Source organism: Pecten maximus, chromosome 12, assembly GCF_902652985.1.
Source record: "Pecten maximus chromosome 12, xPecMax1.1, whole genome shotgun sequence".
Taxonomy (NCBI): Eukaryota; Metazoa; Mollusca; class Bivalvia; order Pectinida; family Pectinidae; genus Pecten; species Pecten maximus.
In genome coordinates this window covers 39,158,257-39,185,344 of record NC_047026.1, presented here as the reverse complement: position 1 = coordinate 39,185,344, position 27,088 = coordinate 39,158,257, and the positions used below count along the sequence as shown (strand labels likewise).

At 39.3% G+C, this 27,088-nt stretch overlaps 1 protein-coding gene across 1 annotated transcript in view; it reads left to right on the top strand.

The window, feature by feature from the left end:
* Nucleotides 1–10,077: 10,077 nt before the first annotated feature.
* The window catches only part of LOC117339399, a 66,399-nt gene continuing 49,388 nt past the window's right edge, over nucleotides 10,078–27,088 (top strand). The window contains exon 1 of the mRNA XM_033900961.1: nucleotides 10,078–10,628. The gene's annotated coding sequence lies outside the window, so the exon portion shown is untranslated. The remainder of the gene's footprint in view (nucleotides 10,629–27,088) is intronic.

The window sequence follows — 27,088 nt, the reverse complement described above, 5'->3', positions numbered from 1 at the left end:
TGACAGACACGGCGGTGGCCAAGTGGTTAAGGTGGTTAAGTCATCCACCTCTGGGTTGCGAGTTCGAAACCTACGCGGGGCAGTTGTCAGGTACTGACTGTAGGCCGGTGGTTTTTCTCCGGGTACTCCGGCTTTCCTCCACCTCCAAAACCTGGCACGTCCTTAAAATGAACCTGGCTGTTAATAGGACGTTAAACAAAATAAACCAAAAGACAGACATGTCAGCGAAAAGATTAATAGACCTGCCGAAGGTTCTCGTATGGAGTGTAGAAGTCCCTGCAATCAGCTAAGATTGACTGATTTTCTTCACAAAAGACTTCCGCTCCTGGCCAACAAATATTCATCTTTGTTACCAGCGCATCTGCCTCTCTCCGACCGGAAAATGCCAATACAGTGAGTTACACTTCTACTTTTGAAGAAAAACCATGAAAGTCAATAGTTCATCAACAACATGTCAACTAACTTTTTTTTCTAAGTCATTTTTTCAGTCAAAGAACACGAAATAAATCTGACTGATTTGATGCTTGTTTGATTTTTTTTGATAAGTTTAAAAGTCTAATTGTTTACTTAAGTTTGAAAGTTGAATACTAACCGTTACCTTTGATTCAATGACTTTTAATGGGCAATCTTTACTTTGTGTAAACTAAACTAACAAAACAAGACATTGTTGTGGTTCAGCATTTATTAAGGCTCACTTTTAAAATCATAAATCATACAGTTTGATTTCAACTTTGTGTAGAGAAAAAACAGCACAAATCATTGTTGTACTTATTTGTACTTAGATAATTCATTATCAACAATATAAAGCTGTGTCGTATCGTGAGTGATGTGTCTCAAAACGTATCAAATCGTAGGTCACTGTATCGGTAGTATGGATAGAGAGGCTTTTAGCCTGCGTCCAACATTTCTGTTATTAAAGTTATTTCGTTTATGCATGTGTGGACAATATAAACAACCCACCCTATCATTGTATGATGGTAAGAGGTGGCTAATGTGGGATAATTATCATTCTTAATCTTCTTTCTAACCCACTTTCTTCCTTATGTCTCCATTGATACCGTCACACTTTCTTAAGTTGAACGTTCACCCTTGTGAGGAAGGTTTAGGGTTCTACCTGGCTCAGACATGCTAGAGTCTACAAAGATGGTAGTTGCTACTCTCGCTTAACGCTCAGAAGTTTGGGATTGGGACGACTGGTTTACCCGTTGTCGGTACGATGTGTCCTGTTGGATGTCATCGGCAACAAGCTTTAGTGAGGTAGCATTACTTTGAAACGGTAACGGACTGGTAAGATTAGCTATTCTTCTGGATATGCAAAGCCGACACAAAGAGCAATGCCCAGGAATCACTCTCGAGTCTAACCGGAAGTCCCAGACAGACAACTATTGCTTGACCCGATCCAGACTGAGTGATCCGGAATATCATAATATATTGCTCATAACAGCAGTATAATGTCAACATCAGATTCGCGCTATCGCAAGAAGACACCAGAGCATAACGCAGCCCCCAAAAATGCACACATACATTCACTACACACATGCATCTCGCATACAGGGAAAGTCGTCTTGAATGATCATGGCTGTTGATAGGGACGTTATACAATACAAAACCAAGTTCATACACATATGATGTATCTATGTATACTGCCTTACGTTGTGTCTTTGGTTAAGCGTTCGCCTCTGTGAGGAAGGCCTTGGGTTGTGTCCTTTGGCCTAGACATAAAATATACCAGGGTCTATAAAATCGTATCTGCTACTCCTGCTAAGCGCTCAGCGGCATAGAAACTTCTGACCATCTTTGCATCAACACGGTTTCTGGCTTCAGGTAAAATTATGTTATGCTTTCGGTGTGTGTTTAACAAGAAGAATGTCCTTTTTCCCTGTGCCATGATTTGCATTGCCTGGAGTAGGCGTGGCGATATTTATAAATACTAACCAATTCTATCTCTCATTCATATACATTTTACACGAGCATGGTGATACAATCCCTAGCCTCCCTTATAGATGAGCAGGCATTCGCCCGAGATCATGGAATTAATTCTTTTGGGATTGGTGATGGCATTGGAAAAGTTGGAAATGTTGACAGAATGTTTTTCCTTTAATAATAACAGTATATATCTTTTTAAAATGATGCTGACAATTATCATCATTCTATAAGTACTTCAAAACTCGTAACACCAAAGTTTACCCGATTCAATCGTAAATAAAATCTTCTGGTCCAATGGCGTATTGTTATCCTTATTTGGCATCTGTATCATATATACACTTACGACACATAATCCTGTCAATAAACAATAGAGTAAACAAAGTACCAACCTGAATGTAGGAATTAAACATTAGGAAGCGGTGGTGCTGATGACGTCACTTGACCCCATTGTCGAAAAGTACTACCAGAGGTATAGTGTGACAAGCGATGCTTGGTAGCCGTTAATGACTACATCTCAACAGCCATGGTCATATAAGGACGGCCTTCCCTGGGTGATACATGTATACATGTGATCTGTGTATTTTAGGAGGTTGTATAATATTCGTGTTTGTCTCCTTAGGATAGCGATGAAATGATGCCAACTTTATAGTGCTACCTCACTGAAGTATACCGCCGAAGACATCCAGCAGGACACCTCACCCGGTCACATTATACTGACAACGGGCAAACAAGTGGTCCAATTTCCGGAAGGCTGAGCGACACGCTGGAGTAAAAACTACATATCTCGGCCAGGGGACAGAACCCATGGCACTCCTCACAGGAGTGAACGGTCGACTAAAGGCCAAAAGTGAGGCAGTGTCAAGGGAGAAGTTGGGAAGAAGAGAAAATATCAGACCCCAAATTTAGTCACCTCTTACAAGCATGCTATGGGGGCAACTTGTAGAATCCTTGTGCCCTAGCTGCAGCTCTATATGTTTTTAAATGAATAATTATTCATTTTCGAAATACTTCTGGAAAGTATTACTTCACAGTAACATATGTTTGTCAGCACCTTGAAACAGAAGTACCCAGGAATACCCCCAGGCCCGACACCAAGCGGTATCCCCGAAACAGAAGTACCCAGGAATACCCCCAGGCCCGACACCTAGCGGTACCCCCGAAACAGAAGTACCCAGGAATACCCGGCCCGGAACCAAGCGGTACCCCCGAAACAGAAGTACCCAGGAATAACCCCAGGCCCGACACCTAGCAGTACCCCCGAAACAGAAGTACCCAGGAATACCCGGCCCGACACCTAGCGGTATCCCCGAAACAGAAGTACCCAGGAATAACCCCAGGCCCGACACCTAGCAGTATCCCCGAAACAGAAGTACCCAGGAATACCCCCAGGCCCGACACCTAGCAGTACCCCCGAAACAGAAGTACCCAGGAATAACCCCAGGCCCGACACCTAGCAGTATCCCCGAAACAGAAGTACCCAGGAATACCCCCAGGCCCGACACCAAGCGGTATCCCCGAAACAGAAGTACCCAGGAATACCCCCAGGCCCGACACCTAGCAGTATCCCCGAAACAGAAGTACCCATGAATAACCCCAGGCCCGACACCTAGCAGTATCCCCGAAACAGAAGTACCCAGGAATACCCCCAGGCCCGACACCTAGCAGTATCCCCGAAACAGAAGTACCCAGGAATACCCGGCCCGACACCAAGCGGTATCCGATAATTCCACCTATCATGTTTTCATGTAGTAGCGTGCTTTGGCTCTACGCCAGACATCTATCTTTTAGGATGTCAAAGTCTATGTCAGGACAAGAGGAAACTCGTACAACCAGATATGACTGCTCTATTTCCGATCCGGTTTATTCTATATGACAATATGATAGATGGCTGGATTCAGTAGTGTGTTACAGCAATGTCCAATCATTGGTCAAGCTGTCCGAACGTACATCGAGGTATTAGCGGATATCAAGGCATATCTGTTTGTTAATCTCCATTTTAAGCGACTCTGTTTTGATAATCGATTTTGATAATAGCCCCCAGGAAATTTATGTAATTACGGCGACGTGATTTGGCAGGAAAGAGAGAAGCTCTGGTGTGTTGTATAGCCTCGCTAGAATTTCGTAATTACTGTTTTTAAAAAAAATGTTAGGGAGTCTGGATCTACAATATGGAAACAAAACAAAAAGACTCTCCTCTGACCGTTGCTTACAAAGGGATTGGTGTAGATATATTCGTTTGATTTTGGCTAAATGCGGTCCATCTTATGTAATTCCGTGGGGTTTGGGAGCAAGTGTCAAGTCCCTGTGTTGAATACTTACGTTTGATGCTGTCAAAACTGATGCCTTTATAGTGCTGTCTTATTGAAATATCATATATATATGTAAACTCATTCATCCATCTATTCTATCATAATTCCAACGATGTCGTACAAATGAACCTTTTACAGACACACAATTGAATATCGTCACAACTTACACGTATTTAAAACAGTATAATATCAAATCTAAGCATTCTTTTTCAAAACTGTTGGCATATACAAAAGTTTAAACTAGATAGCTGGTCTATATCACAAGATTTGCGTAACCATAGTTACTCTTTCATTTTAAACGTGAGTGTACCAAGAAATATTTTCATGTTTCGTTTGTTTTATGCTATTGCGTTTTTGCACATTTTTAGTCGCCCTTTTTCTCTCCTAATCACCTTTATAGTGTTGATGGGCCGTTAACATTAATAACTAACCCCATTTGTAGGTATTTGGTCAACATTCTTTGTCCAGAAATGCCCCTGACATAAACGTACAAAGGTTATGTGTGCGCACTCATGTTATATGTACACGTGTAAAAAAACATCCAACTCACATTTCATATTAACTCTCTATAGTAAAACAATTTTATCACTTTATCCGTTTGGCTTATGGGGGAAATGTGTAGGTTACGAGTTAATGCCCTTTGTCGCGGTACATTTCGTCCTGTACTAGGGAGTTGTGAATCGGACTCCTCTAAAGAATATCGGATGTATATTATCAGTACATTTGACAATTCAATGATTTCGGAATCTCGTATAAATACCCAGTTTTACACAGTTATATATCAAACAAGTCTAGAGTTGAGTGACAATAACTTCGCCATTGGTGTGGCGTTCATTTGCAAATATGATGATTTATTTTGCATATTGATTGCTACGTCGTTGTGGACAGGTACGGATGATATCCATATTATACACGGACCCTGATTATAAATGTCTTTGTGATTTCAGTAGGAAGATGATGTATTGTCCGGGTGACAGCTGTTGAGCACAGCTCGTTATCTTATTCCTAAATAACTTTAGCTGACGTATGTATAACATGTATATCGTTCAGTACCCACCAATATCATTCTCGGACATCGTATGACATTGAAGCTTTTAACAAAATATTTGTCACTGTTGTTACTATTGCACACCAACGCCGCAATAATGCTGTTTGACCAAGAGTTTAGCTGATTCGTCGACAGAAAGCAATTCACGTCATTTACAGACTTTAATGGAGGAACCGTAAATGAATTCTGCGGTATATTAGGCATACTGACCCTCCAGTTATTTGTGAGAACATGTCTATATCTCATCACAAACTATCCTGTCTCCCCTGCAGTCTCAATGATGGAGCATGCGCAGACCATTGTCTACGTGGGACGTGCCGGTTCCATCTGCTGGGAGACGCCGATGGGGAGTGACGTTCGCACGCGACGCAATCAGCGACTTGATCGTCATCACAATCAACTTTGTTACAAATGTAAATATGCATTTGTTTGCTGTCATAACATTTATGCTCATGGAGCGTGCATTCTCAAACAACTATCAAAATCGATATCTGACAAAAATATCGCAACGTTCCTTCTTGTTTTGTTAAATTGTTGAACTTTTAATTCTCTACAACTGTGCACAAGCGAAGTCATGCCGAGGATAGGTTATGTAACGTTGTGTACATGTATGGACCGTATTAAACAAATAATCGAAATGATATTAACGCATACCACTGAAATATCCACGTGTTACCTTTAAATTCATGGCCACCAATTGTTATTCCCGATGACTTCCTCAGACGCTACATGTATGACCCACTTCATAGAAAATCTTTGGAGTTAGTGTAAGCCGTCCTTAGTCAAACTATAATAAAAAATACAAAAAAAAAATATCATAATAGTAAACAAAGTTGATCTTCACTTATGTAAATTCGGCGTTACATGTATGTTCGTGATATCAATTGATGTGTGATCTAGAAGTCATTGATAAAACCCCCGGTGTCATCAAAGTTATAATCCTATTCAGAGTACAGGCAGTGACCCAGTCCATATGATGTAACAATGATGTATACAGCGCCGCTTCTTATGGTGATTACAAACACAAAATATAAAACAGACATTTGGTGGATCGCAGTCTCGATGATAGGTATTCTCTACTGAATAGTTCACCAGAAAAAATGTCGCTATTACCATACATTATATTCTCGAGGAGAATAACAGAATTGCTTTCGTTTTACTGCTTAATCTTTTCCATAACATACATATGTATAAAATGATTTGTTATTAAGATCACGCCGGCAAACCAGACACATTGACCGTAGTAAATGGCCCTATGTAATAAGGCGATGGAAGTAAATCTGCAAAGTCCAAGGGTTTCTAATAAATACAGTAATCTTCTCTGAACTCCTTGTTGGATTAAGGTTTGTATTGTTTAACATCCCATCAACAGCTATGGTCATGTAAGGACGGCCTCTCCTTTGTGGTTATGTATGCATGTGGTTAGTTTATGTGTATTTTTTGGGAGGCTGTGGTATTATTTGTGTTTGTCTCATCGTGATAGCGCGGAATTGATTCCGAATTCTTAGTGCTGTCACACTGAAGCATACTGCCGAAGACACCCAGCAGGACACTCCACCCGGTCACATTATACTGACAGCAGGTGAACTAGTTGCCCATTTCCCAAAACGCGGGGCGCTGTACAGGAGTGTCAATTGCTATTTTTATATACTCTGGCATGTCTCGGCCAGGGGACAAAACCATAGCCGTCATTACACGAACGAACGCTCAATTTAAATGTCAAAAGTGAGGCAGTGTCAAGGGAGACATTATGAAGAATGGGCATGTATTGGCCACTAAGCCAATGATACCAATCGTTTAGTTTGAAACTTTTAGGAAATGTTGGATACAGGCAATATAAAAGGCAAAGCGGAATTGTTTGGTAAAATTGACAAGTTTTCATTTTGTGGGGTTGTTTGGCATTGTTTAACGGCCTATCAACAACTATGGTCATTTAAGGATCACCTCCCCTGTGGGCGAGATGAATGCGTGTGGTGAGTGGGTGTTTTGAAGGCTGCAGTATTTTGTTTTTGTCCCATTTTAATATCGCGAACAGATGCCAACTTAATCGTTTCCCAGAATGTCGAGCGATAGACAAGAATCGAAACTACCATTTTCTGGTATGTCTCGACCAGGGCACAGAGCCAAAAGCCTTCCCCACTGGGGCGGTGTCGTTAGAGACATTAGGAAGAGGGAAGTTGTTTGGAACTAAAGCCTATTTTCACTATTATGCATTAGGGGCCGGAGGTAAAATAACTGCCCTACTAGCAGGTAGCATTTTTTTTGGTCCAGTAATTAGGGCCCAGTATCGACGATACGGGTGCCCTATAGTAGTCACTAAGTCTGTCCGTCCGCTGACACATTTTACTACTGTTTATAACTTTGATATTTACTGACCGATTCCCATAAAAAATGGTCAAGGTGTTTATCTCACAAAAATGCACACTTGGCTAAAACGTCAAGATCATCAGGTTCAAAGACAAAGGTCAAATTTTGCATCTTTTCACTGACAAACATTTTGTTGTGACACCATGAAGTTGTTCAGAATTAATCAACGAGTTAACTGAACAAAGGTCAAGGTCACACTTGTAGCTTTACACTGATGAACATGTCATAATGACATTATGAAAAAAAGATGTTCAGAAATTAAAAAAAAAGTCTTTTGATCAAAAGTTAAGGTCATCGGTTCAAAGGTCAAAGGTCCAGGTCAAATTTCGTAGCTTTTTAACTGTTGAACATTTTGTTATGACACTTTGCAGTAATGATTGTTATAATTTAAAAAAAGGAGTCAACTAAGGGTCAAGGTTAATGAGTCAGTGGTCAATGTTCAATTTATGTTGTCTTTTCACTGATGAACCTTTTGTGTTGACATTCTGAAGTAAAATTAGTCGAAATTTATCAGGAAATCAACTGATTTAAAGTAAAGAACATTTGGTCAATGTCATGGCAAATGATATCTTTTTAGTGATGGACATTTTGTTCTGATATTATGAAGCAAAGTTGGTCTGAAGTCGAATGACGACAGATCAAGGTCATTGGATTATAGTGTGTTTGTTGGGTTTATCAGAGCTGGTGTTATGTTGAGACATGGAACTCCTTGTTGTAGTCAGTGGCTACCTGTCGCATACCACCCAGAGCAGTTAGGATTAAGTGTATTTCTGTAGTGTCTGTCTTTTATCTTACAAATACAAACCGCCATGGGTAGAGAGCAACGAACCACTAACCTTAATTCTTCACCTGAGGTTATGAGGTCAACACTCTAATCAACTGCGCTATCGCAGCCCCTCACTTGATTATAGGTCAAGGTCATTTGGTCGAAATTTCGAAGACAAAATGGATCTCTTTGTGACCCTGGCTCTTGATGGGGAAGGTTTTAAAATAAAACAAAAAAATAAATATTGCACCAGTATTTACATTTCTGTTAGCACAGCAAATATGGAGGTGGAAGGAAACAAGAGTAACATCATAGTAAATGAGGAATGTATATTTAGCCTTCTTGCTTAATTTTGATGTCAGACACCAACTTCAGCTGTATGGACAAGATCAACTGGTTCCTTTGTGAGGTTACGGCAGAGTGAGCAATTTGTATTGTTTACCTGTTCAACGATGTAACGAAAATGTTGAAAATCACGTCATAGATTGGGACAATGGCAAAATAATTGAAATGGGGAAAAATCAAAACAAGACAGATCAAAGATGCCATCCACAAAAGACAAAGTCAGAACATGAATAGAGACGAGGGTGTGACACCAGCTGAGTCATATGTATGACCTTATCAGATATAACAGGGAAGGGGGCTAGATCTACACCCTACCTGTATAGCCTACCTGAGGCAGTGTACATACTCTCTCTATCGATCGCAAACCGCCCTGGTTCGAGTTACATGAAAAATATACATGTTCGTCACATCTTTGATACAAATCGCTTACTCCTGTCATAGCTTGACAAAGGGACCAGTCGCTCTTGAAACGTTGCGATACTTTTAACACGTACACTGTTTGTGTGGAAAGTAGCATTCATTTAGATAATACAGTATTGGTCTTTACATTGTCCCACATGATATTCCTACCTAAAAGGACACCTCTCCTTACTTCATACTTCACACAGTATGGAAAACCTGTCTAACATGACCTATCTCTGTCTTATACGACACGATGTTATATACCTGTCTAAACGGACCATCTTTTTCACTCTAAAAAGTGATCAAAACCCACCTGTTATTGGTGCTTCTATTGCTTCTTAGCTGTAGAATGACAGATGTTCTACCTGGTTAGAACGTCCATTTATCATAACTCGTATAAAACTATTATATACTGTGTTACATACTGTATGTTTATCACTCCCTTAATAGCGAGGGTCATTTTAGGGCGTAACATCCTTGTGGTAGCTGGTGACTACCTCACTGAACTGTAAATGAGAGGCCTGCTACATTGACAACTTATCATGACCAATTGGGATAAAGTTTCTCATCAAAAGACGCAACCATTTCCCAGAGGAAATCACACGCCGTAGATCTTTACCTGAGGTTGATAAGAGTGTTCTCAAACCAACTGATTTATCGCGGCCCCTCAACTCTGCAGTTTAAAAATATATCTATATCTCTTAATAGCATGTCTATCGATATTACCAGGTAAACTGAGCTTCCGCGTACACATTACAGTACGCCGTAAATCTACAGTATATGACGAGAAAGGCGTTTACCTACAGATCTGTCACGAACACCTGCTCTATTACGGATGTAAGTGTCATAACATCGGATATCAATTCAGAGGTCGGGTTTCTGCACTGCGAGGCATTACATAATACCTGTCTATAGCGACCACGACCTTTAAGCACGGGGCGGTGACCATCTGGGTAAAGCCGGATCCGATACAGACAGCGCGGCGGTCATTCATGACGTATCGATAAATGGGAGTTGACGGGAATGTGAATTTTGTGTACACTATAATAAGAGCACGTCTCCCATGTGACCGCTGATACACATGCACACCCACTGTGTTTATGGATTCATAAAAGTGTTTGCAATTCATTACATATTCAATACAGTAGGTACAGGCTGTATGATAGAGTCAGTTCGCTCTCCCCCAGAGGTTCTGCTGTGCTGACTACAAGCTAGCAGTGGGAGCGAGGAATACCCGCACTTAACAATTGTACCAAATACTGATTCCGTATGATATATATATATTCGTACTATATGTGGATCTATTCGTTCATGTAACGAGATTTGTCGAAAGAGTCGTGTGTTAATACAACCTTGAAATTGGTTGACGCATGAGAAGTTTATCGATTACTTTTGTCTAGCATTGCTGGACGATCAACATCTGTTCTGTTAGGAGTGGAGGGATCCAGGATTATTTCATCGTACGGTATGTACTGTTTCCTATGTATAATTGTTGTATTTCTGTTATAGACAATAACACGTCAAAAGAAACACCGACTTCTAATAAGTTTGCGAATTTAGGAATGACGTGTCTATATTGAGAATCATTTAAAGCTATTTTCAGATAAATTGCACTTTGAAATTGCATCTCTGATCCATTCACGTAGATCTCTTGTCACAGAAAGAAACTAAGTGTGTGTTCGTTTGTGCTAAACATACACGTACGAGATGTAAATGCTTAATAGTAATCATATTTGTGGGTTTTTTTTAAACATAGCTGTGCGTTGTCCTTTCGTACTTTGACGTTCGATATGTACAGAATAGTGTCGAATTGTACTATAATTTGATTGGGATGAATTAACGATATGAGCTCGTATTGGAGACATGTTTACATTCAGGATAAGTAGCCTTTGGTGATTTTGTTTAAGATTGTTGTTTTTGGACACTACATGTACGTCTTGTTTAAAACCGTTCAAAGCCTTGTTCAGGATGTAAAAGGTTTCAATATAAAAGATATACTAGATTACAGAATGAACAATAGGTAACAGACTGAACAATAGATAACAGACTGAACAATAGATAACAGCATGAACAATAGGTAACAGACTGAACAATAGATAACAGCATGAACAATAGGTAACATAATGAACAATAGGTAACAGACTGAACAATAGATAACAGAATGAACAATAGGTAACAGAATGAACAATAGGTAACAGAATGAACAATAGATAACAGAATGAACAATAGGTAACTGACTGAACAATAGGTAACTGACTGAACAATAGATATCAGAATGAACAATAGGTAACAGAATGAACAATAGGTAACAGAATGAACAATAGGTAACTGACTGAACAATAGATAACAGAATGAACAATAGATAACAGACTGAACAATAGATAACAGAATGAACAATAGGTAACAGAATGAACAATAGGTAACAGAATGAACAAAAGATAACAGAATGAACAATAGATAACAGAATGAACAATAGGTAACAGAATGAACAATAGGTAACAGAATGAACAATAGATAACAGAATGAACAATAGATAACAGAATGAACAATAGGTAACTGACTGAACAATAGATATCAGAATGAACAATAGGTAACAGAATGAACAATAGGTAACAGAATGAACAATAGGTAACTGACTGAACAATAGATAACAGAATGAACAATAGATAACAGAATGAACAATAGATAACAGTATGAACAATAGGTAACAGAATGAACAATAGGTAACAGAATGAACAATAGGCATCGGAAAAAACTCTTGTCAACAATTCATTGTTATTGATTGGTCTATTTATTGATATTCGAGTGTTTTGATTTCTCTTAAAACCCCTTCTGGAATGGAAAGTGAGCTTATGCCGTAACATGGCGTCCGTCGTCCGTCCGGCGTGAATTTTTCGTTTGATACAACTTCTCAATGACCGAATGACATATGATCATGGCACTGGGACAGTCCGAGGCAGAGATGAACGGTTACCACTGAAGTTTGTTCAAAAGAACAACTTACATTCAAGGTCACATGGGTCAAATATGTTACTATTTTAAACAGCTTCTTCTCAATGACAACTGCACAGGATCATTACCAAGGTCATTGCATTTTGCCAGTATCATGCTTGGGTGAACAACAGGCACGTCTGTGAATTACCTTGACATTCTTTCAAGGTCATAGGGGTGAGTTACATGAAAATCCCTGATGCTTTGTTCATGAATATATTTCAGGGTTGATATTTGGCATGTGTCAGTTACCGAAATGAATATACATGAATTTGAGGTCTACATCAATAACCCTTATCGGCTGTGAAATTCTGTAGGACTTAATTGTACCTTCCGTCAAAAAATTCACTTCATAATGTGCAGATCATGCGAGCGATACAGGCCCATTTGACCTCCTCTTTGAGTGTTGTTCTGGTGCTTACCTTTTTAAATTTCCCTTTTCTGATATATATGTCCAGCTTTGAACATGTTTATGTAAAATAGTTGTTTGGATACATTCCAAACCTTTTAGTGAAATATTGTTGAAAATACTGGGAGTCTATCTTGACCGTTACATAATTTACGTCACACATGAACATTACTCAGTAGACGTGTAAATAGAGACATACGGTGAGTTACGGAAGCTGGATCTGTTAAACAGGGATGATGTAATCGTAAGCTCATAATTGCCATTGTCGCCTACAACGACGTGGTTTCCTCGTCAGGACTTCCGGGTTTCAAGGTATAGCGGGTGTTTGTTAAAGGGTTGTGTGTATGACAGCAGAAGTACTCACTATACACTACCCGGTGGCAATGTAGAAGTATTGAACAGGAATCTAGAAATACATCCAAAATTGTAATCTTTCCATCTATATATTTCATCACAAAGATCCGTTAAGGATACATGTACAATGTACATGTATATGGTACTTCATCATGTGTAATATGCACTGCATCCGTTGTCAATATAATGTGACCGGGTGGGGTGTCCTGCTGGGTGTCTTCGGAAGTATACTTCAGTGAGGTAGCACTATTAAGTCGGCACCAATTCCGCGCTATCACAAGGAGACAAACACGGACATACCACAGCCTCCCAAAACACAAACATTCACCACACCCATGCATCTCGCACACAGGGGAGACCGTCCATAAATGGCCTTAGCTGTTGATAGTACGTTAAACAATAAAAACGAAATCGTACCGAGACGTATGGGGATTGTATAGTTGCACTAAAACAGCCCATGTCGAGAGAAATATGATCCGTTATTCCTGAAACATCGATCGTGTGTCTGAATTAATTCAAATCATGTCCATTGTCTGCTACACAAATCTAAATGACGACTCGATCAGGAATTCCACCTTTTTAATCCTTGTAACAGTCTTTTTCAACTCGAATAACATTTACATTAAAGCTGTCATAATCTGAAAAGCATGCGCTTGATTTCAAACTAGTACATCACATGACACAATGCTGACTTCCCATTGGCTACACACATTGATACGTACAATGTACTTTGAGGCGATAGTGCCCGCTCCTCCGGTCACTATCAAATTTGGCGCGAGATTAAACATGAATCTGTTATGACGTAACTGTTATTTAACCATTGAAAAATATTGACCGATTAACAGTTGAAAATACTTAATTTACATTAACATAGAGAGTCAGGTATGTATACTGTTGTGCTGGGCGCAGACGACGAACATGACTTGACACTTTATACGCCCTCCGGTGGTGACATATTCATTTGAATACTGAAAGAAGCAAAGTGAAATTTAAGTGTCATGTACTAAAAATATTTCCTTCTTTTGGAGGGCACTGTGGTCTGATAATATTTTCTATAATGGAAGAGTAACGCCTCCGGCACGGGTACTATGCCATCTTTCGACAAACCATAGATATCGCCGTAACTTGGCCATGGGAGAAGAGTCAAATAATTATTTCCATCTAGAATACTTCGCTACGATAAACTTTGACAGGTTTTACTGTGGTGATTCAATGTAAAACGATTTGATATGGTCAACCGATTCAGTGTCTAGTTTAAAATGTTTCTTTGTTGTTACCGTTTTTGACAACCCGTGTAGGAACGGGGAAATGCATGCTGTACCTCGTTACATGTCGTAAGAGGCGACTAACTGTGCCCCCCCCCCCCCCCCCACCCCCCTGCTGGGTCTGGTGTATTTTTGCCGATGCCTTCTGTTAAGGGGACATAGGAGAGCCATGTAGAATAAGTCTCGCTGTTTCCTATTGTATGTTGACATCGAAGAAGGCGACTAAAAGTGGGGCCCTTAAGGGTCGAGTATTTCTTCCGTGTCTTCTATTTAGGGGACATTGAAGAGACAAAATAGATCTTCTGCCACCATTACAACACTTGATATCTTAAATATGTCCTTTCTATCCTCACTTCTCTGTCTTTCTGTGCTTTGTTTGCCTTTATAGGTGTCTCCTCGACTTGCCCTGCAAGTAGGGCGTAAGGATTTTACCTGCTGTCCTATTGCATGATCTTAAGAGGTGACTTAATTTTGGATCTTATCTTTTCGTTTTTTTGTTTTAAAAATTCTTCTTTCTTATGTCTCCCTTGACAATGCCTCACTTTTGGTCTTTAGGTTTAGCGTTCGCCTCTGTGAGGAAGGCTTTTGAAACTTTCTTCTTGAAGGGGCCGCGGTGGCCGAGTGGTTAAGTTGTTCTGACACTTTATCACTAGCCCTCCACCACTGGGATGAAAGTTCGAAACCCACGTGGGACAGTTGCCAGGTACTGACCGTAGGCCGGTGGTTTTTCTCCTGGTACTTCGGCTTTCCTCCACCTCCAAAACCTGGCACGTCCTTAAATGACCCTGGCTGTTTAAAGGACGTTAAACGTTAAAAATAAACCAAACCAAATCTGCCTTCTTGCCCGAGACATACCAGAGTCTTTAAAAATGGTGGTTGCTAGTCCTGTTTAGCGCTCAGCATTTCGAGAGTGGGACGACTAGTTTACCCGTAGTCCGTATGATATGACCGGGTGGGGTGTCCTGCTGGGTGTCATTTTTACATGTACCGAATGGTGATGTAGTCGGCTCCAATAATTCGTATAAACAGATTCCCAAGTTCCTTGTGTGACGCGGTGCATTATCAAAGTGTATATATATGTATCGGAGAAACACGATAACAAGGACGAAAAACAGTTTATCAGTAAAGCTACATGTGGTATTAACAGCGTGGCATGCTTTCCATCGGGAAAAGGATTAACCGGATTCGGATGTGAAGGGCGGTTAATCCCTGATTACGTACACTCACGAACGTCTCTATTGATGGTTGGCACTGAACAGTTTATCAGGCAAAAATGCAGAGGAACATCAAGTTGTTACATAAGTATGCATACTCTACATGATCTTCCGTTTTTCTCTACTTCAAACATTAGGTTTTGTACAAATACCAATGTCATGTCTGTAAAATCATTGTATAAGGTCGCAATATTGATATTCTTAGCTAAAATATTACGTTCTATCAAAATAAAAAAGGAAAACATCGCGAGGTACCGAGTTCCAAGTTTTACAGCTCGCCCAGAATCGAACTTACGCCAACCAGCAAACGGCCGCCAAGGAGTCTATGTTGTTACCAAAGTGTATGCATTGACAAAACCTGTAAATATACCAATTTATACATCAAATATCCAAATTCTTACAGACAGGAAAAAGTGCAACGGGACCGGGATAAGATAAGGGTTGTTTGCGTATAGGGACACGACAAAGTCTCCCTGCTACAGAATCTTGGCAAGTTACACTGTTATTCGTGCAAGATGCAAATAAGTTCGTGCTCTAAGACATAATTCAACCATATATCTAGTTTTTACTTCTAAAAAAATCGATGTCGTTTTATCTGAATATCCAGGAATTTTCTACCAGAAAGTGTGCTACTAACAAGCTATATCACATGTATAACCGCTCTACATGGTTTGTGAAATAAACATTTACCTACACACTGTTCCATTTTTTCAGACAAAAGAGTGTTATGTTGGTAGAGATAACACTGTATCAGCCATTTCTGATAATTCAGTTCACCCGGAAATTCATTAGCATACGTCGATATCTTATTTAACCGGAAGTTATTGAATCATGAACATTTACCAGTTTTTGTTAGATTTAAATTTCAAAGCGTCTTATACCATAATCGATAGTTAATAGACTGATGATCGGGTGGCACAGAAGTAACGCACTTGTCTTCCATCTAGACGGCAGGGGTTCGATTCCCCGATCGGATGTGATAAGGTATGGGGTCACCTGCCCGACCACGTGGGTTTTCTCCGAGTACTCCGGTTTTCTCCCACAGTAAGACCCCTCATGCGGTTCGACCCGGATCAACAAGTGTGATTACTATAAGCTGATATATAGAGGTTTCAAAATGAGTAGTTGTTGTGTATATTCCTTTCAGTTTCGTTAGCTATTTTCCAAAGTTACAAAAACTATCACTTTCACCACAGTTATAAAGCTTCTTTGAGGATGAATTGACCCCCGTGTGTTTTGTATATCATTTACATTGTAGGTGTAAGGATATGACCGTAGCGAAATGCCGCTAATTAATATGTAAAACTGACAATTTTAGAAATATGTGGAAATAATATAATTTATTACAAATCATGATCAAGTGTATTATATTCAAAGCGTTAAATTGATAGAAATCGATATCAAAAAAATATCTGAAAAACAAGTGCGAAATACCTTCTATATGTTATCATTTCAGAGACGGCGTGAAGCGACCGTCACACGTCAGCCAATCAAAACGCCGTGAATCACGTGATTAAAAAGTAGACCCGGTCAAAGTTCAACGTGTTAGCTAATCAAAACACATTTACAGTTTATTTCATGTGTAAATTTATTCAACAGTTTCATGAGTTTAATTAATTGATGTCGCAGGAGTTGAATAATACCCACCTATTTTGGTAGAAATCGCAATCGCTGCAAAAAAAGTTGTTTGCAAATAAATACGTATGTGAAACAGTAGCAACAACAGAAAAGAATATGTTGTACCTATATCTACAGAATGTATTTTAAAAATCACTCTGACTTAATTATGCATGACATTAGACATAACAGCCATTCAAAACGCTGAGTCAATTCGTTGTATCATCCTTTCAAACGCGGCTGATTTATAGAACTCTCCGTCCAGTGGATATGCTTTCCCGTCAAGCCTTTATTAACCGAGCTAGTGAATGGCCTCCAAATCGCGGTATTATCAATATTACTGTAGTCACTAGGTAACAGATATACTTGTATAGCATGACGTCTGTTAGGTCGAGAACCATGCATTGTCGTTAAAATCAAACATTCAGTTGACGTTAGACTGTTCCATGAATGACGTATTGTATTATATTTAGCTGTGTGATTGTCCCTGTCGGTGTGTACACCCTTATTTAAAACGAAGACCTAGCGAATGTAGGACCGACATGAATGTTGATAACAAATCTGTTGAATTTCTTTATAAAATTATGTTGTCTGACTTAGTGACATCATCCATTGATAGATGACTCACTCTTCCAGACTATAGAGTATTTATATATCGTCAAAATAGCAGGGATATAGACCCAAGGTGATTTATTATACACTTTAGTTTAGGACTGTGTAAAGCGAAAACTGGCCTGTACACTAAATAAATCACTTAACTCGTTTATGTTCCTGTCAAATCCCCCCAAAAGGACTTCATCGTCACAGGTACATGTCTAGTTTTATAATATACCTGGTATAGAAAGACATGGGAATGAATGATGACCAATTGAAATTCTGACCTGTTAAACTCCCCTATTTCCCTATCAAATATCCACCTACCTGCATAATCCTACCAGCCTTCAAAAAAGGCACCGGCCATAAATGTTTTTTTCCCCTCATAAACACGAAAAACAAATTTTCATGGAATCATGGTCTTTAGAGAGAAATGTCTCCGATTCAATGCCTGGGCAATAAACAAACAGATAAAAACAACCACGTGCGTTTTCAAGAAACAGAAAAAAAAACAAAGTTAAACGAAGAAACCAAGAATTGGCTCAAATTCAGTGCGAGGTCAAGAAATAGGAATATTGCGCTTAATGCAGAGATGAAGAAATGGCCCAAATTTAGTGCGTTTTCAAGAAACAGGAAAATTGAAGTTTATCTCGGAACGAAGAATTTGCTGAAATTTAGTGCGAGGTCAAGAGACAGTAAAAACTGGCGTTTAACATAGAGCCCCCATTGGTGCGCAACCTGATCTTTCCATATGAGGAGTAGAGCAGTAAGATACACGGGCGCTGGAATATCTCGGCGTACTACATCATCAATGATTGATAGCGTGGTGCTGGTTTGGTACTCCGCCGAAGTCCCGTGAAGAATTAATGACAGAATTTATCCTAATTTCCATCTACTTGATTTGTAACGTAGATGCTGCTATAACTGTCTTTGCTAGGGAGATCTGTTCCTCGGGCCGATCAATGTGACGGCCTATACATTTTAGTACGAATCAACGACGTCCCTATCAGACGGACGTCATTTGTTCGTTTAGCGTGAAGAAAATGCAGAAATAGGCATGTCATTCAATAAGGCCTTAAAATAGATCCAGATCACTATTACTGGTCGGCTGCCAGGACTAATATTACATGTGTGAAAGGACCCTACATCGTGTGTTTATATCGCAGACAACACAAAAATGTTCTAGGAAATACTGTAGGTCTGTACCATAAGATATGAGATACCATATCCACGTTGTCTTTATATAAGTGAGTTTACTGTTTTACTTATTTCGTTTGTTTAGTGTTGTTTCGATCCATGCACATGTTTTCTTTCCTGTTTAGGCCCTAATGACCTTTGCAGTTGGGCCGTTAGGAATCTAATGACTAAGAAATGTCCATATTAGGTAGTAGTTGTCTTCAATAGGGGAATGCTTTAAGCATATTTGTACTTCAAACCTACTAAAATACACAGAATTGAAACACTTCAAATAAAAGTATCTGGTTCTAGATGAAAAACTAGCTTCTCTGATCCTCACACCTGTCTGATTTTGAACTCGATGTTACGTCATCATTACGTGTTAACGTCTAACGTCATATCCAGGTATGCAGTTCAGTATGATAGCACTATAGAAGCCGTTTACATATGTCTTGAGCTGTTGTGTTAATGTACATTCTGTGGTTATTAGACTGGATAAACTGATTATGGCTCATAAAATGAACAATTACGCGAATAATGAAAGCTCGATGTCGCTATTTTGCAATCTGACACATTTCCCGGCGCAAATCATCATTATTGCATTCGGAATTCACCCCTGGGGGCGACACAATGCTGATTTCCGGGGCGAAAATCGTTATTTCGCCCTGTTGAGAGACAAAGCACTAATTACCTGGGCGAAATGTTTCGGATCGCTTAATAGCGTAGTATTTTCGTTATTTCGTTTTGTCGCTACGAAAAATTACTAGAAGTAGTTATTTCACGGCGAAATAATGAAATAAAAGAATGGAACATAACAGCTGCCATATGAACGAGTTTCCAGTACGTATTGGTTTTATGAAACAATTTTTAAGCAAGTTTTAAAAAATAGTGTGGTGAATACATACGGGTTTGAGATTTTGATGATGTCACTCTTTCACGATTTATTAAACAGATGGTGGTGTTTCCCTTCGGTTTCGTGTCTGATGAACATGTAAAGCAATCAGAAACAAGCAATTACAGATAGAAAACTCTGTAGGAAGTTTGAGTTTGATGGACCCAAGGGAACCCACATTATCGTGCGGGAACCATGCAGTTGTCTAGATATGGTTACAGTTACGTTGTCCTTTGACCCTCAGATCTAATAACCTAGACAAGGGCCCCACTAAAATAACCCGTACGGGAGCTGGGAAAGTTCTGTAACACTGTATGTCGTAAGAGTAAACTAATTGTGATGAGAACCTGATTGGTCGGGGTGGAAGAGACGACTAATTTTGATGGGCCCTGATTGGTCGGGGTGGAAGAGACGACTAATTGTGATGGGCCCTGATTGGTCGGGGTGGAAGAGACGACTAATTGTGGTGGGGCCCTGATGGGTCGGGGTGGAAGAGACGACTAATTGTGGTGGGTGGGGGTGGAAGAGACGACTAATTGTGGTGGGGCCCTGATGGGTCGGGGTGGAAGAGACGACTAATTGTGGTGGGTGGGGGTGGAAGAGACGACTAATTGTGGTGGGGCCCTGATGGGTCGGGATGGAAGATACGACTAATTGTGGTAGGGCTCTGATTGGTCGGGATGGAAGATACGACTAATTGTGGTGGGGCCCTGATTGGTCGGGGTGGAAGAGACGACTAATTGTGGTGGGGCCCTGATTGGTCGGGATGGAAGATACGACTAATTGTGGTGGGGCCCTGATTGGTCGGGGTGGAAGAGACGACTAATTGTGGTGGGGCCCTGATTGGTCGGGGTGGAAGAGACGACTAATTGTGATGGGCCCTGATTGGTCGGGGTGGAAGAGACGACTAATTGTGGTGGGGCCCTGATGGGTCGGGGTGGAAGATACGACTAATTGTGGTGGGGCCCTGATGGGTTCAGGGACGCTGGAGAGCCCTGGAATCCTACTGTATATTGATCGTAGTAGGAGACTAAAAGTGGGCCCCGGAAGAATCATGGATTTTCTTCTGTTTAGGGGACACTGGAGAGACCAAAATAGAACTTCTGCCCCATTACAAAACTTGCAACTTAAATCTCCTTTCTTCCCCACTTCTCTGTCCTTCTCCTTTCTTTGTTTTGTTTTCTTCTATAGGTGTCTTTACGACACACATCGTCATATGACCTTAGTAAAAACACTTAAACAAAAACTAAACCAATACGATGGCATGGTATAGGCTTTGGTTTTTATTACACGGGAACTTCTGACGACGAAACAGACGACGAATCGACGATAAAGGCAAGACGATTCCATCGCCAAGTCACACACGTAATGTGTCAAAGGAATATCCAGTATATATGACTTTTATGCGAGCTTGATCACCTTTTTAAATGGCATAAACTTAGTATATTGTAAATGAGTTTTAAGATGTTCTTACTTTTACGCACGTGTACTTTGTCTGATGACGTCATACATACAATGTATATCTATATATTACGAAACTGTCGGTGATTTCGTCGCAGATAAGTCCAGTCTAATAGTGGTGGTGTTACTGCAGGACTATAGAATATCTGTCAAGCAGTTGAAACAAAGCAAAAGGATCAGGCAGGACTTTCGTTATGACATCATACGCAGATTAGTTCCCCTACTCGTACTAACCCTATTATCGAACGGTTAAACTGGCTGGGCAGCCTGAATTATACGCACTTGTGTGCATTATTACATTGTAGGGGATATTCATAAAGTGTTGAACATTAATGTCTGCGTCATCAAGTTGTTTGGATGGACTCAAACGTCTGGTTGATCAAGACAGTTAATCTAAAATGGCTGCTAGCGCACAGTGCAGCAGCCGGCAGCTGACAACTTGAGGACACTTATATGGAGTTTGTCCGTGTTTTCTGGAGAACGCTGCGTTTAGCATTGACCAGATCAATGTTTGAATGTGCGTGTTTGATGAGTGTCGATACAAAGCTAAGCATTTGTTTGATGAGGAAATTTGTATGGATGTAATTAATTTAGAAACTAAAATATACTTCACTTGACGGAAATAACTGTCGGTCTGATTCGCTAAAGAGTTCCGTGTTCTCGGCGAATGAAATGTTTAAAAAAAAGGCTTGAGGGTAGTTGAACTATCTACATTAGTTTGAAAATAAATAAATAAAGGAAGTCCGAGACATATTTGTACTTTAATGGCCAGGTGTCCACACATGTATCCGGATCTCGAGATAAAAAAAGTCATAGTTCCATACTAATTGGAACATTCGGTTCAACAAAACGAGTTTATTTATATGCACTTTTAACATATCTATATTCGGAATCGTGTTTTTTTTCAGTATGTTGCACATACAAATACACGATCCCCGAACTTATGGTGTCCTCGGGTATATCTCCAACATCAATATTATGTAATTAGTATCAAATTCGCATAAAACATCGTACTTCCGCAATCCATTACCAATGGCAACCGTTACACCGTCAGTATGTTAAATAAGTTTCGTTACACTGCCACTATTTCACGATAAACCTGGTTAAAATGTCACAAGTGTATGTAAAACATTCCTATGCTGGTTCGTTTGATGTAGTTATGTAGCTATGCAGAGGGCGACTGTGCGCTATGCAAAGGGCGAGAGTAAGCCATGCGTAGCGCGACAGTGCGCCATGCGTAGGACGACAATGCGCCATGCGAAGGGTGACACTGTGCCATGCGTAGCGCGACAGTGCGCCATGCGTAGGACGACAATGCGCCATGCGAAGAGCAACAGAACCCGGAAAATTGAGAGAACCCGAAAGAAAATCAAATAATGCATTGGATACTTTCTCTTTGTAATTGCATATAAATGTTGATTTTAGTACGTTACGCTCTATACATAGAGCTTCGAAACTCGATATCATCATAGTTTGCATGGAATGTGTTAGGGTCACAGGAACACTAGCGACAGTCTCCAATACATATATTTTGTGGTGAATTTGCTGTGTGCATTCTTATACTTGGTAGTTTTTTTTAACTTTCGTGGAATTCAGATAACCCCGCTAGGATGTGTCTCCACTTGATTGATGTGGAATTGAGCAAGCGTATATGTACAAATGAAGCGTCTAGTTGATCACAAGCTATTGTGAATCATGACGAGTCCCTTCAGCCAAATAAGACATACATGTATCTGACTGAATGTTCGTAGTGTCATTAGTTTTTGCTGTTCAATTACTCAAAATCTATCGTATTGCAATGCATTATAAAAGTTGAATAGTTGGTGTATTTTATTTTTCGAATAAAAAAAGACAACAACAAAAAAAACAACAACACTTTTTCGCTCCGTATACTTTGGTATTGCAAGGCATCGACGAAGTACAATATATAAGTATATATTTGTTATTTAGCCTTATAGTGTCTGTCACATATTAGTACAACCTAACAGACTTGTTAGCTTTCAAATTTGAGAACTTTGTAAATTCCCACTAGGTAGCGTTTTATACCTGAAATAATGCGTACTACTGGTAAATATTAGAACGTGTGGACATAGATACTACATATATTGGAGATAGTATAATGCTATTCAGCTAAATATATACAATGTATTAGATAACTAAATAAGCGGCTGTATCTTTCAGTTAAAGCATGATTCAGATCAAGAGTTATCCTTAAATGGTAGAAACAAAATGTATAATAGTTAAATATCATATAAGCCTGAGAACTTCTCTGATGATATCGCATTGCTAAGAGAACATATCTGATGATAACACTTTAAGAGAACGTCTTAATTGATATAGTTTTGTTAAGAGAACTTCTCTGATGATATCGCATTGTTAAGAGGATTTCTGTGACGAAATCGCGTTGTTAAGAAAGCATCTCTGATGATATCGCTTTAAGTTAACTTATCTGATAATATCTCTTTAAATGAACTCTGATGCCATCGCATTGTTAAGAGAACTTCTCTGATAAAATCGCGTAGTGAAGAGAACTTCTCTGATAAAATCGCGTAGTGAAGAGAACTTCTTTGATAAAATCGCGTAATGAAGAGAACTTCTCTGATTAAATCGCGTAGTGAAGAGAACTTCTCTGATAAAATCGCGTAGTGAAGAGAACTTTTCTGATAAAATCGCGTAGTAAAGAGAACTTCTCTGATAAAATCGCGTAGTGAAGAGAACTTCTCTGATTAAATCACGTAGTGAAGAGAACTTCTCTGATTAAATCGCGTAGTGAAGAGAACTTCTCTGATAAAATCGCGTAGTGAAGAGAACTTCTTTGATAAAATCGCGTAGTGAAGAGAACTTCTCTGATAAAATCGCGTAGTGAAGAGAACTTCTCTGATAAAATCGCGTAGTGAAGAGAACTTCTCTGATAAAATCGCGTAGTAAAGAGAACTTCTCTGATAAAATCGCGTAGTGAAGAGAACTTCTCTGATAAAATCGCGTAGTGAAGAGAACTTCTTTGATAAAATCGCGTAATGAAGAGAACTTCTCTGATTAAATCGCGTAGTGAAGAGAACTTCTCTGATAAAATCGCGTAGTGAAGAGAACTTCTCTGATAAAATCGCGTAGTAAAGAGAACTTCTCTGATAAAATCGCGTAGTGAAGAGAACTTCTCTGATTAAATCACGTAGTGAAGAGAACTTCTCTGATTAAATCGCGTAGTGAAGAGAACTTCTCTGATAAAATCGCGTAGTGAAGAGAACTTCTCTGATTAAATCGCGTAGTGAAGAGAACTTCTCTGATAAAATCGCGTAGTGAAGAGAACTTCTCTGTTAAAATCGCGTAATGAAGAGACCTTCTCTGATTAAATCGCGTAATGAAGAGACCTTCTCTGATTAAATCGCGTACTGAAGAGACCTTCTCTGATTAAATCGCGTACTGAAGAGAACTTTTGAAATTGCGTTAATGAAATAAGTCGTTTGTTGATATCACTTAAATAAGAGAACATTTTGTAATTGCAATAAAATCCCCCAAAAACCTCAACCGATTATATTACTTTTCAAAAATATTTCTTTTTAGAAACTGTCCTTCACATCCTTTATTGGTAAATCTGTCCTGACGAGTAAGGTCGGATTAATGAGGCGAACGATATTAAAGTTTCTCAGAATTATCGCCTGTAGTTTCAAGGTATCCGGATAAACGCAAATCCGTTTTGAAGCTTGCAATACTTCCAAACAATGAGTAGTTTTAAGAAAGAAAACAATTTAATTTAACTCGACATGGATGAGTGTTTATTTTTTATCTCCCACTCCGTTACTGTGTAAATATTGAGACTATTTATAGTAACGAGATTTAGTCGTGATCGTTTACCTAGAAGTCTGACAGAAGTTTTAAAATATCTCCAAAGGACCGTGTTAGGAACTTTAACCAAAAGTCTCCGCTAGTACTGTTTGCAGTACAAGACTAAAGTACGAATATTCGCGTTTTTTTTTAATGAAAATCCATCAATTTCCCCCAGAGTAATATACTGTATCTTCGTAGATGAAGCCGACAAAATACATTAACCTGAAGTTTAATGGGTTTCCCCGAAATGAATAGTTTGAAAACAGCTAATAGGCTTGTTTTGTGTTTAAATTTAAGTTTGCTTGACGTTTTTGTACTTTTGAGTGTGTTTGTATGGCAGGAACGTAATAATGTTACCGTGCCCTACAATTATACGAACCCAGCGAGGATGTAATTATATAATGTATTAGGTCCTTAATATAACTTGTTTTCCTTTACAACATCAAGGTACAAAAATCCTACGTGTGACGAACTGCGTGTGTAAGTACGTGTGACGACCTACTTTTGTACGTGTGTAAGTACGTGTGAGAATACATCCGATAAGTCTATACAAAGGTCAAGTGTGAGAATACATCCGATAAGTCTATACAAAGGTCAAGTGTGAGAATACATCCGATAAGTCTATACAAAGGTCAAGTATGAGAATACATCCGATAAGTCTATACAAAGGTCAAGTATGAGAATACATCCGATAAGTGTTTCATGGTTTTAAGTTCAGTATTAAATTGATGCCATCAATCCAGATATTAATTATTTTGTTGTTTTTATCAAACTATACAAACACGTCCATCACCTCACGGGTTCAGCGCTAAACGGCTTGATCAAGGTCGCCATTTTTATAGGCAATTTTCAAAAAATCTATTTGAAATAATGTGCAACAATATTTTTTTTCATTTTGGTCTATAATTTTGTTTTATCGTTTAATTAGGCGTTAAAAGGAAATGTTTCATTGAATAATACCTTTATAAGGGACTGCAGTTCCTCACAGATTACAGAATAATCTAGGATAAAATACTTTGGTGCTTTCGTAGAAATCTTTACTGTTTGTTCAATAGATTTAGATATAGTGTGTAGTAATCTCTGTCCCTGGCGGCCGTGGCCTACTTTCATCACAATAATGTGTGGTTTACGGGTATTGGAACCGATAATCAGCAGCTTTGAGTTCTGGCACAGAAAGTATCCGATAATGAAGCCGAATCATAAAGAGTCTAATAGTGATAGGAGATTAGTTCTAAGTTTACCTCTAAGAATGGACCCCTGGGTGTCTTCGAGGAACACAAGTAGACTAGCCTTCCGTCGCACTACCAAAATGCCAAAAAATCTCTCAGCACACAATATCCGGTCTTTGGTAATTCCTTGTAATCGGTGGATCGTGGAAATATCACAGCAAATACATGCATTGTTAACTACATTACTATATTTAAATACAAATGCTGACAGAAACGCCTATGTTATGCTTTCTACCCCTCATATATCAATTTACGAGTGAAACTAACTACTAATCATCGTAGTGTCGGTTTATTGTCTAGTGTCGTCACTAGATAATATATAATTAGATGTACGGATGTGTGACGTCCCTAGATAATAGAGTGACATGTACGGATGTGTGACGTCACTAGATAATAGAGTGAAATGTACGGATGTGTGACGTCACTAGATAATATACTTAGATGTACGGATGTGTGACGTCACTAGATAATATACTTAGATGTACGGATGTGTGACGTCACTAGATAATAGAGTGAAATGTACGGATGTGTGACGTCACTAGATACTGGAGTGAAATGTACGGATGTGTGACGTCACTAGATGATAGAGTGAAATGTACGGATGTGTGACGTCACTAGTCGATAGAGTGAAATGTACGGAAGTGTGACGTCACTACATACTGGAGTGAAATGTACGGATGTGTGACGTCACTAGTCGATAGAGTGAAATGTACGGAAGTGTGACGTCACTACATACTGGAGTGAAATGTACGGATGTGTGACGTCACTAGATGATATAATTAGATGTACGGATGTGTGACGACACTAGATAATATAATTAGATGTACGGATGTGTGACGTCACTAGATAATAGAGTGAAATGTACGGATGTTCTGGATATAAACAGCACAAGGTTTTA